The following is a 16,185-nucleotide window of genomic DNA, read 5'->3' on the forward strand; positions in this document are numbered from 1 at the left end:
TTTCACCTCTACTCTCTGATTCATGCCCTCTGGGGGCAGAGTTAGGGAAGCTGGGTTTTTAACCAGAGTTTCATGTTAAAATCTTATCTGTGAAGTTTAGGAAACTATTCTTTTTTTTAATTTATTTTTTTATTGAAGAATAATTGCTTTACAGAATTTTGTTGTTTTCTGTCAAACCTCAACATGAATCAGCCATAAATTTATATGTTTGAACCTCCCTCCCATTTTCCTCTCCATCCTACCCCTCTAGGTTGAAACAGAGCCCCTATTTGAGTTAAGAAACTATTCTTGAAGGTGGAGGTGGGGGCTGTAGGCTGGGTGGAATTTTCCCACCTGACATGTTGGAGATGAGCATTGAGGAGTCAGGAGCTGTTAGAAGAACCAATAATTATCCATTTTTCATTCTTTTTGGCTCAATGAAGTGGAAAAATCACAGCTCCAGAGTCTACACAGGAGCCTTATGGAATGCCTCTACTGGCATCTTCATTTATCCCTGGAAATCTCAGACAGGTGCAGTCACAGCCTCTGTGTCTCGTGTCTTCATTTCCCTGATGTCCTGAGCCTTTGCATGGTGGGAAAATGAGAAGGTCCTTGCTCCCAGGGTGTCAGCCACTCTGAGCAGCCTTCTTTCGGCTCCTTACAATCTGGGGGCATTCACTCCTGTGTGTCCTTTTGTTCTGACTGCCACTCTTTTTCAAGGAGGTCTCCAGCCTCCCTGGATAATAGTCCTGTGATGAAATAGCTTTTATCCGCTAGAAGCTTTCCATCACTCTAAAGTCCAAAATCCTAATGCAGCCTGGTCTTGCCCACTGGGCTCAGGTAGAGACCTCTTTACAAACACTAAAGACTGAATTCAGAAAACTAAGATCATGGCATCCAGTCCCATCACTTCATGGCAAATAGATGGGGAAACAGTGGAAACAGTGAGAGGTTTTAATTTTGGGGGCTCCAAAATCACTGCAGATGGTGATTGCAGCCATGAAATTGAAAGACGCTTACTCCTTGGAAGGAATGTTATGACCAACCTAGACAGCATATTGAAAAGCAGAGATGTTACTTTGAGAACAAAGGTCCATCTAGTCAAAACTATGGTTTTTCCAGTAGTCATGTATGGATGTGAGAGTTGGACTATAAAGAAAGCTGAGTGCCGAAGAATTGATGCTTTTGAACTGTGGTGTTGGAGAAGACTCTTGAGAGTCCCTTGGACTGAAAGGAGATCTAACCAGTCCATCCTAAAGATCAGTCCTGGGTGTTCATTGGAAGGACTGATGTTGAAGCTGAAACTCCAATACTTTGGCCACCTGGTGGGAAGAACTGACTCATTTGAAAAGACCCTGATGCTGGGAAAGATTGAAGGCGGGAGGAGAAGGGGATGACAGAGGATGAGAGGGTTGAATGGCATCACTGACTCAATGGACATGAGTTTGAGTAAACTCCAGGAATTGGTGACAGACAGGGAGGCCTAGTGTGCTGCGGTCCATGGGATCACAAAGAATTCGACATGACTGAGTGGCTGAACTGAACTAAACTGTGGCAACTTGGGTGCAAAGGGTGATTATTGAAGGGTTTTCAGGGTTCATAGAAATTACAAGAGGAGGAAGAGCAGATGTAGAAACAAGTGATAGCCAGGGGCAGATGACCACCAAAGACTGCAGCACAAGGTACTCTAGACGTGTGTGGGCTGGCCTGCTCAGGCTGCAACAGTGATGACTATGACCTCTATTCCCACATAAATGCATCATTCTCCCAAGATCCAAATTGATTGCTGAAATTGATTACCAACTTGCAGAGCCCAGTCCATGTGTCAGTGTCCTACTGACAGAACAAGAACTGTTTTGTTTCTCCTTGCCTAGTGAGGGATGGGTATTTCTCCCCAGGACTGCACTCAATAGGAGTTTCTCAAATACCAGACTGAGGGTGACAGGAAAAGGAGGCTGGTTGTCCCAGAAGCAGAAACAGTGTCTACTATGTGGATGCTCCTGCTTTGGACAACACAAATATTTGGGGGGAAAAAAAAAGTTTAAAGGCTTTCTTGAAATCAATGGTAGCAAATGGTCTTCCCTTCTCTTTCCTTTCCTTCTTTTCCTGTCCTGTTTTTCTCTCTCCTCTGACCCATTTGTGTCTTCTTGTACTGGCAGCAATATTCTATTGCTCAGTATTAGACAAGTTCTAAATCCTTGGAGGTAAAGATAAGGTAAGGTGAAGTCGCTCAGTCCTGTCCGACTCTTTGCAACTCCACGGACTGTAGCCTACCAGGCTCTTCTATCCATGGGATTTTCCAGGCAAGAGTACTGGAGTTGGTTGCCATTTCCTTCTCCAGAGCATCTTCCTGACCCAGGGATCAAACCCAGATCTCTCGCATTGTAGGCAGAAACTTTACTGTCTGAGCCACCAGGGAAGGTAAAGGTAGAAAAGTAATATTCTGAATGGTGAGAAAGGAAATTAGAAATTACGTTCATGGAAGTTGCTGAATTAAAACTAGCAAGAGTTTATTATCTTGTTTATGGATCAATTTGTGGTCCTTTTTGCCATTCCACAGCATACAAATATTCATTTTAAAAATAAGTCTTTAGCAAACACACTGTATAATACAATACTAACAGTAGAGTCTAGGTTTGCGTGTATGGGTGCTTACTGTAACACTGAAATTTGTTGTGTGCTTGAAATTTTCATTAAAAAGTTACAGATAACCAACAAGGACCTACTGTTTAGCACAGACTGTGTGTGTTCAGTTGCTCAGTTGTGTCTGACTCTTTATGACCCTATGGACTGTAGCCCACCAGGCTTCCCTGCTGGGTCAGCTGGTAAAGAACTTGCCTGCCAATGCAAAAGACGTGGGTTCGATCCCTGGGTCACTATAGAGCTGAGTCACTGAAACTAAAGCAGTGTTGTAAATCAGCTATACAAATACAGTGCAAACAGAAAAGTCACTCAGTTATGTCCAACTGTTTGCAACCCCATGGACTGTAGAGTCCATGGAATTCTCCAGGCCAGAATACTGGAGTGAGTAGCCTTTCCCTTCTCCAGGGGATCTTCCCATCCTAGGGATCAAACCCAGGTCTCCCACACGGCAGGCAGATTCTTTACCAGCTGAGCCACCAGGGAAGCCCAAATCAGCTATATTTCCATTTAACCTAAAATTTTCCCTATGAATATTTCTGTTTTTTATTTAATCCAGAATAATTGCGGAGAAGGCTTATATAGAAATACATTCGTTTCAGCTCTATTTGTAATAGCTTTCAAATTAGAAGCAATCTAAATGGGATGAATATGTGATGTGCACACTTTGCGGTATACTATGCTTACAAAGCATTTAAAGTTTGTTTGTTAAAAACTGAAGTGAAAAAAGAACAGTGCATAAAATCTAATCATAATTACATGGAGTAAATTAAAGGAACAGAATCTACCAACAGAAAACAGAGGAACTGGACACACAACATTCTTCCAGGGCTTTATTTTAGGCGAGGATTATTGATGATTAAATTTAAAACACATTTTTGTTGGTCTTCTCATGCGATTCTTTAATTCCCTTAATTTTCAGTCAGAACGTGCATATATTTCTCTATACCAAAATAAAATATGCTTCTGTTAACAATAACAAGAAAATGCCCTTCCTGGGGCATGGGCTTTGTATGCTTCACTTTGCATCGGAGTCTTCTGAAATGGCCACCTTCTTGCTGAGATCACCATGAGGTCACCAAACATCCTGGGAATCAAATCCAGTAGACATGTCCTCCTCTAATCTTACTAAACCCTCCAGCAAAATGTAATATGGCTCATCAGTCTTTCTTGACACCCTTGTCTACCATTTTCTGAAACACCACTCTCTCCTGGGAACAAGCTTGCTACTCTGCACACTCTTTACACTTGCCTTCTCTGTTTTCTTCAATTGCTTTCCCTCTCCTGCTGAAGCTCTAAATCTTAGCATGCATACATGCTCAGATGCCAAGGCCTGTCTGACCCTTTGTAATGCTGTGGACGGTAGCCCACAAGGCTCCTCTGTCCATGGATTCTCCAGGCAAGAATACTGGAGTGAGTTACCAATTCCTCCTCCAGGGGATCTTCCCAACGGAGGAGACTGAACCCATGTTGCCTGTGTCTCCTGTCATGACAGGCAGATTCTTTACCACAGAACCACCTGGGACCCCCAAATGCCAGCATTCCCTTCTATTTAAAAGCTTGTTACTAAAGGACCCCATCAACTCCCCTCTCTGTCCTGACACCTTGTTGGTTTATGGCTCCAGCTCACCTTTTCTTGTGATTGCTAGTCTAACTGTATACTTGACAGCTCCATTCAAATCTCTCTCAGGTATTAGAAACTTATGTCCAAAATGGAATTCTTTATTTGTCATTCTATTGTGGGAATGAAGATCAATATGTCGACTGATATAGTCATGCATGTGTGCATGCTAAGTCACTTCAGTCCTGTCTGACTCTTTGAGACCCTGTGGACAATAGCCCTCCAGGCTCCTCTGTCCATGGGATTCTCCAAGCAAGAATACTGGGGTGGGTTGCCGTGCTCTCCTCCAGGGGATCTTCCTGACTCCGGGATCAAACCCAGGTCCACAACCTGTAAATCAACTATACTTCAATAATAAAAGAGTATACTTTAGAGTCTGTATATTAAAAACAAATTTACACAAGTGACAGGTTATTTACAATGCATGCGCCTCACTTTTCAGCCAAGCTGAAGGGACATGGTTTAACCAAAGTCATCTCACAAGTTAAGCATATTGAATGGTGTCACATGATGGTAATTGGGAGAGCAAGTTTGTGACCCTTTATCCCTCACCATCCTCACAAACACATTGTTCCGGAGGAGGGCAGATTGCTTCCTTTTTTTTTTTTTTTCCTTTTTAAAACTTTTCTGATCATCCCCACCACTTCTCTGAGCTGCATTCTCTTCTGTAAATAAGGCACAACTGGTAACACACAGGAGAGAAATGGAAGCATAGTGATTTGCATTCTCTAATTAAACTGCTGTATCAAGAGCCTGCTTTCTTAGGTTACACTGGGATGGAAACAAAAGTGTGCCTCTCATTCAGAGTTTGGAACACTATCCCTGGGATCTGGAATGAATAAAGTAGGCCAGGAAGGCTTGTGTGCCTTGCAGTCTTGACGCAGCTGGTGTGCTATGGGGCTCAAGGGCAGGGCACCCGCGTCACGGTCCTTAGTGGACTGGCCTTTATCTCAGGTAAGTGGGGCCTTTCCGGTTGGCTCTCTTCCCAACAGGTGTGCAGAGAAAGATGAGAGCTTGGCCCATGGGTGAATGATTGCTTTTCATCCATGGAGTTCATTTTCATATTTGAAGTGCTGCATGACCTGGTGGATGGAGCCCTGAATTGGAAATCCAGGGTCCGTGGACTTTGGAAGATCTTTGCTGCTGACACCGAGGTGAGGGCTTTAACAGCTTAATGCCTGTGTTAACTCAGTCATTATTGTGATTGCTAATTCATAATAAAAGTGCAGAAAATTTACCCAGGGTTTAAGCTTAGAAAGTGCTTTTACACACAGGTTAACCCTTTTCATCTTCAGGTTCGCATCGGCAAAGAATGGCTGAGTGGCTTTCAGGGTCTGGTTTTATAGGAACTGGGAGAGCTCTTAGATGTTTTGTTCTTCCTTCCCTCCATATTCATTCTGTAAAGATACTTTAGTTAATGAAGCAGATTTGATCCTGGACCGGATGCCTTCCTGAATCAAAGAATTTGAGACCTGGCCTTTTCTTTTCCTTCTTTTCTTTTTTCAGCTAAGAAGGAAAAAAAAAAAAAAAAAAAAAAAAAAAAAAACCAGTATAAATGAGTTAGTGAGGTCCAAAGAGGGGAAGAGAGTAGGTAAAGGTCACTCAGCCTATAAATTACATCCTTAGAAAATGAGGCCTGAAGCCCCTGAAATATCACCTTCTGGGACCTAAATGCGACCACATGTGTGAAAGGGGCTGGATTACTTTGCATCTGTCCCAAGAGTGAGGGAGGAGATATAGAGGCAGCTTTCGATTCTTTGGGGTCAGTAAAGTGATTGCTAAATGGTGGCTGATGAGACATAAAAAGAAAGTAAAAATAGAGACATGATTACAATTGGGGTGATAGGTTAAAATTTAAGTTAAGCACATTGAAATGGAAATAAATTAAAATAAAGTATTGATCTTTTTAAAATAACTTCCCAGGTGGTGCAAGTGGTGAAAGAATGCTTTCCTTTAGTGTATCTGACTCACTGCTACCCCATGGACTGTAGCCCACCAGGCTCCTCTGTCCATGGGTTTCTCCAGGCAGGCATACTGGAGTGGGGTGTCACGCTTTACCCCAGAGGGTCTTCTAGATGCAGGGATCCAACCCATATCTTTCGCTGTCTCCAGCATTGGCAAATGGGTTCTTTTCCAATAGCTGCTGCTGCTACTGCTACTGCTGCTAAGTCACTTCAGTCGAGTCCGATTTTGTGCGACCCCATAGATGGCAGCCCACCAGGCTCCCCTGTCCCTGGGATTCTCCAGGCAAGAACACTGGAGTAGGTTGCCATTTCCTTCTCCAATGCATGAAAGTGAAAAGTGAAAGTGAAGTCACGCAGTCGTGTCTGACTCTTAGCAACCCCATGGACTACAGCCTACCAGGCTCCTCCGTCCATGGGATTTTCCAGGCAAGAGAACTGGAGAGGGGGTGTCATTTCCACTAGCACCACATGGTAAAGAATCCACCAGCAAGGCAGGAGATGCAGGAGACTTGAGGTTGATTCCTGGGTTGGGAAGACTCCCTGGACAAGGATGTGGCAACTCACTCCAGGATTCTTGCCTGAAGTATCCCATGGGCAGAGGGGTCTGATGGGCTATAGTCTATAGGGTCACAAAGAGTCAAACATGATTGAAGTGACTTAACACATGCTAATCTTACAACTAAATTAGAGCTTGTGAGCCTCATGACCTTGATGACAAATATATGTTTTCAGTTTTATCCCCAGGTTGGTCTAACATTGGTGTCTTCCTATCCCCCATCACTCAGTTGGAAAACATAGCTATGAATACCAAGAGGCCACATCTCATCTTTCAATACTAGGTAAGAGAGAACCAAGACTCCAGGGAGATCAACTGACTCCATGGGATGGAGAAAAATTAGGATGGAATTTGAGCTACAGTGAGTGCCAGAAGATAAGGAAACTTTTTAAAAATGCAAGGATCATGCTGCAAGGACAAAGGAGATAGTTTTAAGAAACTCCTACTTGTCAAGTTATAACAGTTTAAGCATCAAACAAGAATATTAACTTAGCTAATTGGAATGAATTGAGTCTATAAGAAAGCTATGACATTCAAAGATGAAATAAGTTCATTAAAATGTATAAGATGATAATTATAATACAAAAGAAAGGGTGAATGAAATTTTTAAATGAGCTAAAATTGGTAAGGAACTATTGCTATAGATGACATTCTGCTTTTGCAAGTAAATATAAGTTTTACATTTTGTCTTTTTTTTTCTTTACCTAAGAAATAGAAATTACACCCAGAGGAGCTCAGATCTGTGAGCACAAGCGACCACAGGCAAAAATGAGAGTAGAAAGCATGCCAGTTGGTTTCTATGAAAAGAAAGTGAAAGTGAAGTCTCTCAGTTGTATCCCACTCTTTGCGACCCCATGGGCTGTAGCCTACCAGTCTCCTCCATCCATCGGATTTTCCAGGCAAGAGTACTGGAGTGGGTTGCTATTTCCTTCTTCAGAGGATCTTCCTCACCCAGGGATTGAGCCCAGGTCTCCCAAACTGCAGGCAGATGCTTTACCATCTGAGCCACCAGGGAAGCCCTATGGTTTCCATATAATGGGTCAAATTCAAGATAGGTTAACTCAGCCTCTTATCTCCTAGAGAATGAAATGTCTGCATGACTCCATCAATTTTCCTGAGATGCAAGACATGTAGGTTGTGTTAAATTGTAAACTGGAGTTAACTGTCTTATATTAGTTTGCTAGGACTGTTGGAACAAAATCCCACAGATTGAGTGGCTTAAATAGAAACTTACTTTCTCATAGTTCTGGAGGCTAGAAATTCGAGATCAAGGTATCAGCAGGCTTGGTTCCTTCTCAGAGTCATGAGGGAGGAATCTGTCCTAGGCAACTTTATTTGACTTATGGTGGTGGTGAAGTCGCTCAGTCACGTCTGACTCTTTGTGACCCCATGGACTATAGCCTACCAGGCCTCTCCGTCCATGGGATTCTCCAGGCAGGAATACTGGAGTGGGTTGCCATTTCCTTCTCCAGGGGATCTTCCTGACCCAGGGATCAAACCCTGGTCTCCCGCATTGGAGGCAGACGCTTTAACCTCTGAGCCACCAGGGAAGCCCCAATTGACTTATAGGTGGCTGATTTGCTCTGTTTTTATATTGTCTTCCTTCTGCATACACCTATGTCCCAATTTACTTTCCTTATAAGGACATCGGTCATGTTGGATTAGAGTCTACCCATATGACCTCAGTTTAATTAAATTATCTCTTTAAAGATGCCATATCCAATTATGGTTTCATTCTGAGATACTGGGGGTTAGGACTTCATAAATGGAATTTGGGGAGGACATAAGTCAGCTCAATGCCTCCATGACACAGAAATAATGAAGGGAGAGAGCAGAGACAACAAGTTGCAGGAAAAGCCGTGACTGTGGACATTCTGATTGACAAAATGAAACAACCTTGATAAGAAATACCTGCTAGGGTTTCGCTTACTTTAGAAGTTCAAACTGTGGCCTTTGGTGTGACTACTAGTGAATTCACTGATAACTCAACGATCTCAGCTGATCAACCATAATCTCTTTGCTTTATGTTCAATACATCTCTGTAACCTGGAAAGATGCAGTAAAATATATCAAAGTATGTGAGTAATGGAGAAATTAGCTAAACCTGTATGATCACTAATTTTCTGCTAGGCTGAGTATGAATATAACAATATATTTTATAAACATTTGGATACTTGGTGAATATCACGTATTTGTGAATATGTTTCTAAGGTGTTTGAAGCACCAAAGGAATGTTATACATTAGGTTTATGCTTTTGCTGAGATAGAGAATTTGACTAAGGTTTGCAATCAACCTTTCAAGGTGTAAGATGATTTACAGTTTACATTTTGATTTATGAATAGAGTAAGTCTGTTTAAATATTTAGAGAAAATTTACCTGGTATACTTCTAAGTATAATTACATCGAACATTAAAGAAATAGCAAGTAGTAAATTTGATTGTTTGTACACACAAAAACTCCTTCAAAGCCAACTCCCAAGAAGGTTTCCAAAGTTGGTTGGAGTTGGGTACAGGTGTGATGTGTGGCATGAACTAACGGCACCCACATTCAGCCCTCCACTTCCTACGTCCCAGGACTCTTGACTATTAGTTCCAGTATAAATGAGGGAGGCTGACTTTCACTCAAAATTTTTTTTGAGTGATATTGTATTTATATCACTAACTCTATATCACTAATATTTATATTTATATTACTAACTTTATTTATTTATTTATATCACTAACTTTAAAGTTATATTTATATTTATCTCACTAACTTTAAATATTTATAAATATTTATATCACTAAGTTTAAAGTTAATGATATAATGATTAGTAAAATTAAATTACTAACTTTATCCTTTTGCAAGATTACGATCCCTGGTGGCAAATAACAATGATTTTGCCTCATTGGAAAATGCTATGGCTGTTGTATTTCTTAAAGAGATGGGGATTGTGGGAGATATCTGTCATCAAAGAAATTTGCATCAAAAGAGTTCCTATAAACACTCACTAACCTTCACTTTCCCTACTTGTGTTCCAGATTTCCCCACCACCTTATCTTTGCCTGTTGATACCCTCTCTTCAATTTCTCAGAGATGAGCAAAGAATGGGTCTATTCTCCATGAAGAACTTTATAGTCAGGACATGTCACTGGCCAGAGTCTGCTGTTAATAAGAAAACTGATTTGATAAATTGAATTCATTAAACATGTGTGTGATTCAAGATATTACTAAAGTATCACATTATAATTTACATTTAAAAATAGGGTTATAGAGGAGGCCAGTGCTTAATTTGAAGAAATTATCTGAGTACTAGACATGAATTTAAATCTGCTTTATTAAATAACTCCATGTCCCCATGACTGCTACATACCAGGTCCCTGATTTTAGTCACAGCATCACTGTTCATGGGAAACTTACTCTATAGAAATTAATACCAGTAGTTATCAGTTTCAGGGTACCTCTTTCAGTACAAGTTTTTATTTTGCATTCATCAATTATGAAATATTCCCTCTGCCCTGTGGTCTGCGTGTTATTTGCCACAAGGTGATAATCAGAGACTAAAAAATGTTAAGGTATTTCTGGTAGTAATATCTGTGTAGAGCTTAAATTAAAAATTTAGCCTTATTGGTATACATATAGCAGCTTCCCTAGTAGCTTAGTTGGTAAAGAATCCACCTTTAATGTGGGAAGCCTGGGTTCAATCCCTGAGTTGGAAAGATCCTCTGAAGAAGGGAAAGGCTACCCACTCCAATATTCTGGCCTCAAGAATTCCATGGACTGTATAGTTCATGGGGTCGCAAAGAGTCAGACACGGCTGAGTGCCTTTCACTCACAGGGTGTACATCTAGTTCACTTCTGACTAAGATTCAATGTTGCTTTACTCCTTGACTTTTAGTTTCCCATTTGTGAAATATGCATCATGATGCTTGTCTGTGAGAGCTTCGTGAGGTCCAATAATATTGATAAAAAATTGATATAAAGAGAAGGCCTCCTTCCTTGGTGAGGTCCAGGGTGGTTGGGTACTTTCAACCTTCCATTGCACTCTTCCCCAGAAACTTCAGTTTTGAAGATACTTCTGTTTAAAGTTATATTTGTATTGTATTAATATTTATGCATTCATGAATACTAGAGGTGAGGTCTTTCCTGTCTCTCAGTCTAGATGGGGCACAGTGTGGATGGATGATTATATGGGTACCCTCTTCCCCTTCAACTTGGTTTTGGATCAGAATCTAGGTTTGCCATTGTTCAGAGTAGGGTTACCAGATTAAGGATATGGACTGCCCTGTTACATTTAAATTTCAGGTAGACAATAATTCATTTTGTTTTAAGTATATCCTATTATTTGTATGTAACATTTGGGATTTTATACTTTTACAAGAACTAATTTGTTATTTATTTGAAATTCAAATGTGACTGGGCATCCTGTATTTTATCTACCAGCCTTAATCATAAATTCAGCTTTTACCAAAGTCAGGCCCTTCCCAGGCAGAGAACTGACACGTCAGCAATTAACAGGCTGATAGACAGAATTTGGGGCAGGCACTGAGGGTGAGTCTCAAAGGTAAAGAGAAAGAAAAGGCAGGCACAAAGGATGAGGTCAGACATCCCCATGCCCCCCGGAGGACTTGGCCCTCTTACAGGAGGACACTTTCTTCCCCCACATGATACTGACCTGTTTTCCTTCTTTCATTTCTCTAAAACAAACAGTTCTGGTTTTGTGCTCACCTTACATTTGGGGAACTTCTAGATTGATCTCAATTTTTTCCTCTTATGTTGTCACACATATTCATAGTACACTGAAAGGCCTTCCCTGGTGGCTCAGTGGTAAGGAATCTGCCTGCAATGCAGGAGATGGGGGGTTTGATCCCTGGGTTGGGAAGATCCCTTGAAGAAGGGAATGGCTACCGACTCCAGTGTTCTTGCCTGGAAAATCCCATGGACAGAGGAGCCTGGCAGGTTACAGTCCATGGGGTCACAAAAGAGTCAGATACAACTTAGAGACCAAACCCTCAAAGTGTGCAAAGAAATGTTTCTATTTCTTATTTAGTCTTTCTATTCTACTGGGTTGTGGAAGATAATCTAAATTTAGATTACTTGGAAAATTAAGTCTTATCCAATAATTTAGATTATTTGGAGTCCTCCCTCTTGGGGATAATGGATTTCCATGGAGTTAAATGTGCATTCTTCTGTATTATTTCCCTCTTTCCCCTGTGTGCTTAGGACATAGTGGGTATTCACTAGTATCTGCAGAAAAAATGGAAAGTACCTCATTTATCCACACCCTCATCCATAAATGATACATCAACTGTAATAATAAGTGTATTTGTAGCTGCTGTGAATGGTGCATTGTTATATTATTTCTAACTTTTGAAGTGTCCTGTTACAATTCATAAATAGAGAAACCAGGGTTCAGATGAGTTAATTTTGCCTGAGGTCATACAGATTAAATGTTAATAATAGCAGAGCTGAGAATAGACCCAGTTATGTCAAACCTTAAAGTTTTCTATTCTATTCTGCTGCCTTTCAAACAACAAAAATAGTGCGTGAGTTTCACAAGGTGCTTTGATGTACTTTGGGAAATGTAACGCGAATTGAAAAGAACTCTTGATTTGGTGTCAAAATACATGGATCTAAGCCAGGGTTTCTTAACCTTGGCACTACTAACATTTTAGTCTGGACAGTTCTTCTCTGTAGGGGGTTGTATTTGTGTATGGCAGGATGTTTAATAGCATCCCTGGCCTCTGCCCACTAGATTCCAATAGCATAATCCCTCTAATGTGACAGTTCCCAGTCTCTGAATATCACTAAATGTCCCCTGGAGGCAAAATTACCCTTGGTTGAGAACTAGTGGTGTAAAGTGATAGTTAACCACTTGTGAGATTCTGGTCAGTTCATTTTATTTCTCTGAGCTCAGTTGCCTCCATGTGGGACACAAATTATATTTTTCACCTGCACCATCAACCTCATCAGGTCAGTACGTAGCTCCAGTGAAATTAGAGGAAACTGCATTGATGAAGGATCTATTATATGTGGGACATCCCACTAAGCTTCGTCTTTACTTGCTTAGTCTAGCCACAACCTGTGAATACTGGTCTTGTCTCCATTTTACATATGCAGAAAGAGACTTGAAAAGAAGTATGGTAACATGTTCAACTTTACAGATTCAGCAAATGTGAGAGAGTAGAATTAAATGCAGGTTAATCCTTTTTTTTAAAAAAAAAGTGTATTGAAAAACTTTGAAGCCGTTTGGTCAACTCTAACCTATGGGACATGTGGAAAATTTGACAGGTCGTTTTACTTGTTTATTGGTCAATATTATTGCTTTGTAATACAGCAAACAACCACAAAATGATTTCTCTTTTGCTTAGCCAGGCAATAAGAGTGGGGAGGAAACTGGTAATATTAGTGCATGCCCCAGTCTGTAAAAGTTGAATAGACATTCCTTAATTTCCTTTGGGACTATGGAAATGAAAGTTCTTTCTTCACAGAGAGGAAACAACGCAGACATCATAAAAGAAATACTGATATAATCGCTTCTTTTAAGATGAAAAGATAACACTTTATTCACATGACAGAAGTAGGCAAGGTTCAACCCTTGAATCTATCAAATCAGTATAATTTCATGGAGGGTCAGCACTTTCAAGCTTTTAGGATTTAACTGCTTTTAATGGTTTTTGGTAATTATACTGTTATCATCATTTTACAACAAGTGTAATTGGTATACTCTTCAGGGGTTGAACAGGAAAACATGGTACTGTTTTGCCAGAGAGAGAGAGAGAGAGAGAGAGATTGATTACTAGAGGAAGGAAGAAAGGAATGAAGGAAAAAAGGAAGAAAGAGGCAGTATAAAAACCACTGGAAGAAAGTACAGGTAAGGAAGCTATAAACCGACATAGTTTTCTTTGCAGAAGGAAAAAGTGTGCAGAAAGTGATGAAAATTTGTAAATAACTGTCCTTTGGCCCCCCTGGAGATACTAATTCAGCTGCAGCCACTGCCTTGGTCTCCCGTACTTTCCCAGAGCCTTTGGGGGACAAAGTGTGGCTGTGTCCCCAAGGATCATCTCCAGGGCTGCCATTCACTCACAGGAAGAGGCTAAAATAGATCTGAGTGTGCCTTCTCAAAGGAACTTCATGCAGCTTGGGGACCTTCTCCCTTCTGTGGTTTTTGAAAGCTATGGTGGAGGCTTGATTCCCTTGTTTAGTCGCTGAGTTGTGTCTCTTTTGAGGCCCCATGGACTGTAGCCTCTGTCCATGGGATTTCCTAGGCAAGAATACTGGAGTCAGTCTTCTTCTAGGGGACCTTCCTGACCCAGGGATGGAACCCTTATCTCCTGCATTGGCAGGGTGATTCTTTTCTGCTGAACCACCAGTGAAGTCCTTGATTTTGTGGAGTGAGTGCGTGAGGGAAGTTGCTCAGTCATGTCTGACTCTTTGCGATCACATGGACGATAGCCTACCAGGCTCTTCCATCCATGGAATTTTCCAGTGAAGAGTACTGGAGTGGGTTGCCATTTCCTTCTTCAGGGGATCTTCCCAACCCAGGATCGAACCCAGGTCTCCCTCATTGCAGTCAGATGCTTTACCATCTGAGCCACCAGGGAAGCTCAGGTGATTCCATTACCTAAAGCTGATTGCCTTTCTCTGCTGCTGCAAGGCAGCTTGAACATGATAAAGTCCTATTGTTTTACATTAGAAAGAAAGTTTCCCCTTCCATTATTTCATTCAAGCCTCTAATCCAGTCTTTTACTTCATCAGGATGGGGGTGAGTTATTTCTTACCTGGAAGAACATTCTGGAGCCAGAAGAGATGGTGGTGAGTTTCTGGATGGAATGTATGGCTCCTAGTGGGAGAGGTGGCTTCACCTGGCCTTTTGGAACCTCTCAAGAGTCGGAGAATCAGACCTACCAGGGACACAGAAACTTCAGTTTTCAAGATCTTTTAAAAAAATTATTGTGTTTCTTTCCCTTCTTGGTCCAGATCACTTGTGCTTTTCATTCACTGTGATTGGTTTAGCCAGATGCGGCAGTCACGTGTTCTGTAGTAGAAATCAGAATGATACCGAGGATGAGGACTTAGTTTCTGCTCCCTCACTAATTAACTTTGTGATTTTTGGTGAACAGTTTCCCTTTCTGGGCCTATATTTCTTTACAAACACTATGAAGAAGATATTGTAACTTTGCCACTGATTACTAGTCTCCAACTGATTTTTTTTTTTCTTCCCCTGCTATGAGATCTATGTATTAAATGAAATGTATGTTACCTAGAACTGGTGGTGGTGGTTTAGTTGCTAAGTCATGTCCGACTCTTGCAATCCCATGCACTGTAGCCCCGCCAGGCTCCTCTGTCCATGGGATTCTCCAGGCAAGAGTACTGGAATGGATTGCCATTGAGGACTTCAATATATGGAACATGTATAGATCTTCCCTGCAGCTCAGATGATAAAGAATCTGCCTAAAATGCCTGGGTTGGATCCCTAGGTCAGGAAGATCCTCTGGAGAAGAGAATGGCAACCCATTCCAGTATTCTTGCCTGGAGAATCCCATGGACAGAGGAGCCTGGCGGGCTACAGTTTGTGGGGTCGCAAAGAGTCAGACACAACTGAGCGACTAACGCTGCTAGCGCTACTGCAGGAGCAAGCAGCTGAGTTGGCTGGTGTGGTTGGCTGAGCAAAGGGCAGAGAAATAAGTGAGCTCTGCCCTAAGGGGGCCCTTTCCCACCAAGAGCAGGCCCCCGAGGCTTCCAAATAGGTTTTTGCAGCACAATCAAAAGGAATGTGGAAATCCCTAAGCAGTATATCCACACATGTTGTACGCATACTTTAAAAGTAATCTGTACATGAAAAAAGATACGGAAAAGCCCCCTAGCAAAGCTGGAAGAATGTAGTTGTGTTACTGTGATGGTTATGGTCTTTGGATGGCGCGAAAGGACCCTTGTTTCTCACCTACAAAGGACTGTGGGCTGCTGGCTTTGCCCAACATTGACTAAGACAAAACCAGAGGTAGAGCTTCAGAAAGGTGGCTTGTTTTTCTTTGGTGAAAATAAGAGTTTGAAAAAGTATTGAGCAACTCAAGGAAAGAGAGGAGAAGGCAATGGCAACCCACTCCAGTACTCTTGCCTGGAAAATCCAATGGATGGAAGAGCCTGATGGGCTACAGTCCATGGGGTCACGAAGAGCTGAACAGGACTGAGCGACTTCACTTTCACTTTCCTGCATTGGAGAAGGAAATAGCAGCCCACTCCAGTATTCTTGCCTGGAGAATCCCAGGGACAGAGGAGCATGGTGGGTTGCCGTCTATGGGGTCGCACAGAGTCGGACACGATTGACGTGGCTTAGCAGCACCAGAAGCAAGGAAAGAGACTGTGAGAGAAAGAGAGATCTGAATGGCTTTTCTTAGTAAAGCATTTCCTCCAATTGAAAGGAAAACACAGAAGCCAGGGTAAC

General features: G+C 41.6%; 1 protein-coding gene across 2 annotated transcripts in view; it reads left to right on the forward strand.

Moving 5' to 3' along the window:
* Positions 1 to 15,009, forward strand: part of LOC105607312 (uncharacterized) — a 34,823-nt gene extending 19,814 nt beyond the window's left edge. For both annotated transcript variants that reach the window (XM_060417678.1, XM_060417679.1), the window contains 4 exons: positions 5,233 to 5,394; positions 6,937 to 7,043; positions 13,475 to 13,614; positions 14,499 to 15,009. The gene's annotated coding sequence lies outside the window, so the exon portion shown is untranslated. The remainder of the gene's footprint in view (positions 1 to 5,232; positions 5,395 to 6,936; positions 7,044 to 13,474; positions 13,615 to 14,498) is intronic.
* Positions 15,010 to 16,185: the final 1,176 nt, after the last annotated feature.

Source organism: Ovis aries, chromosome 6 (genome assembly GCF_016772045.2).
Source record: "Ovis aries strain OAR_USU_Benz2616 breed Rambouillet chromosome 6, ARS-UI_Ramb_v3.0, whole genome shotgun sequence".
Lineage (NCBI taxonomy): Eukaryota > Metazoa > Chordata > Mammalia > Artiodactyla > Bovidae > Ovis > Ovis aries.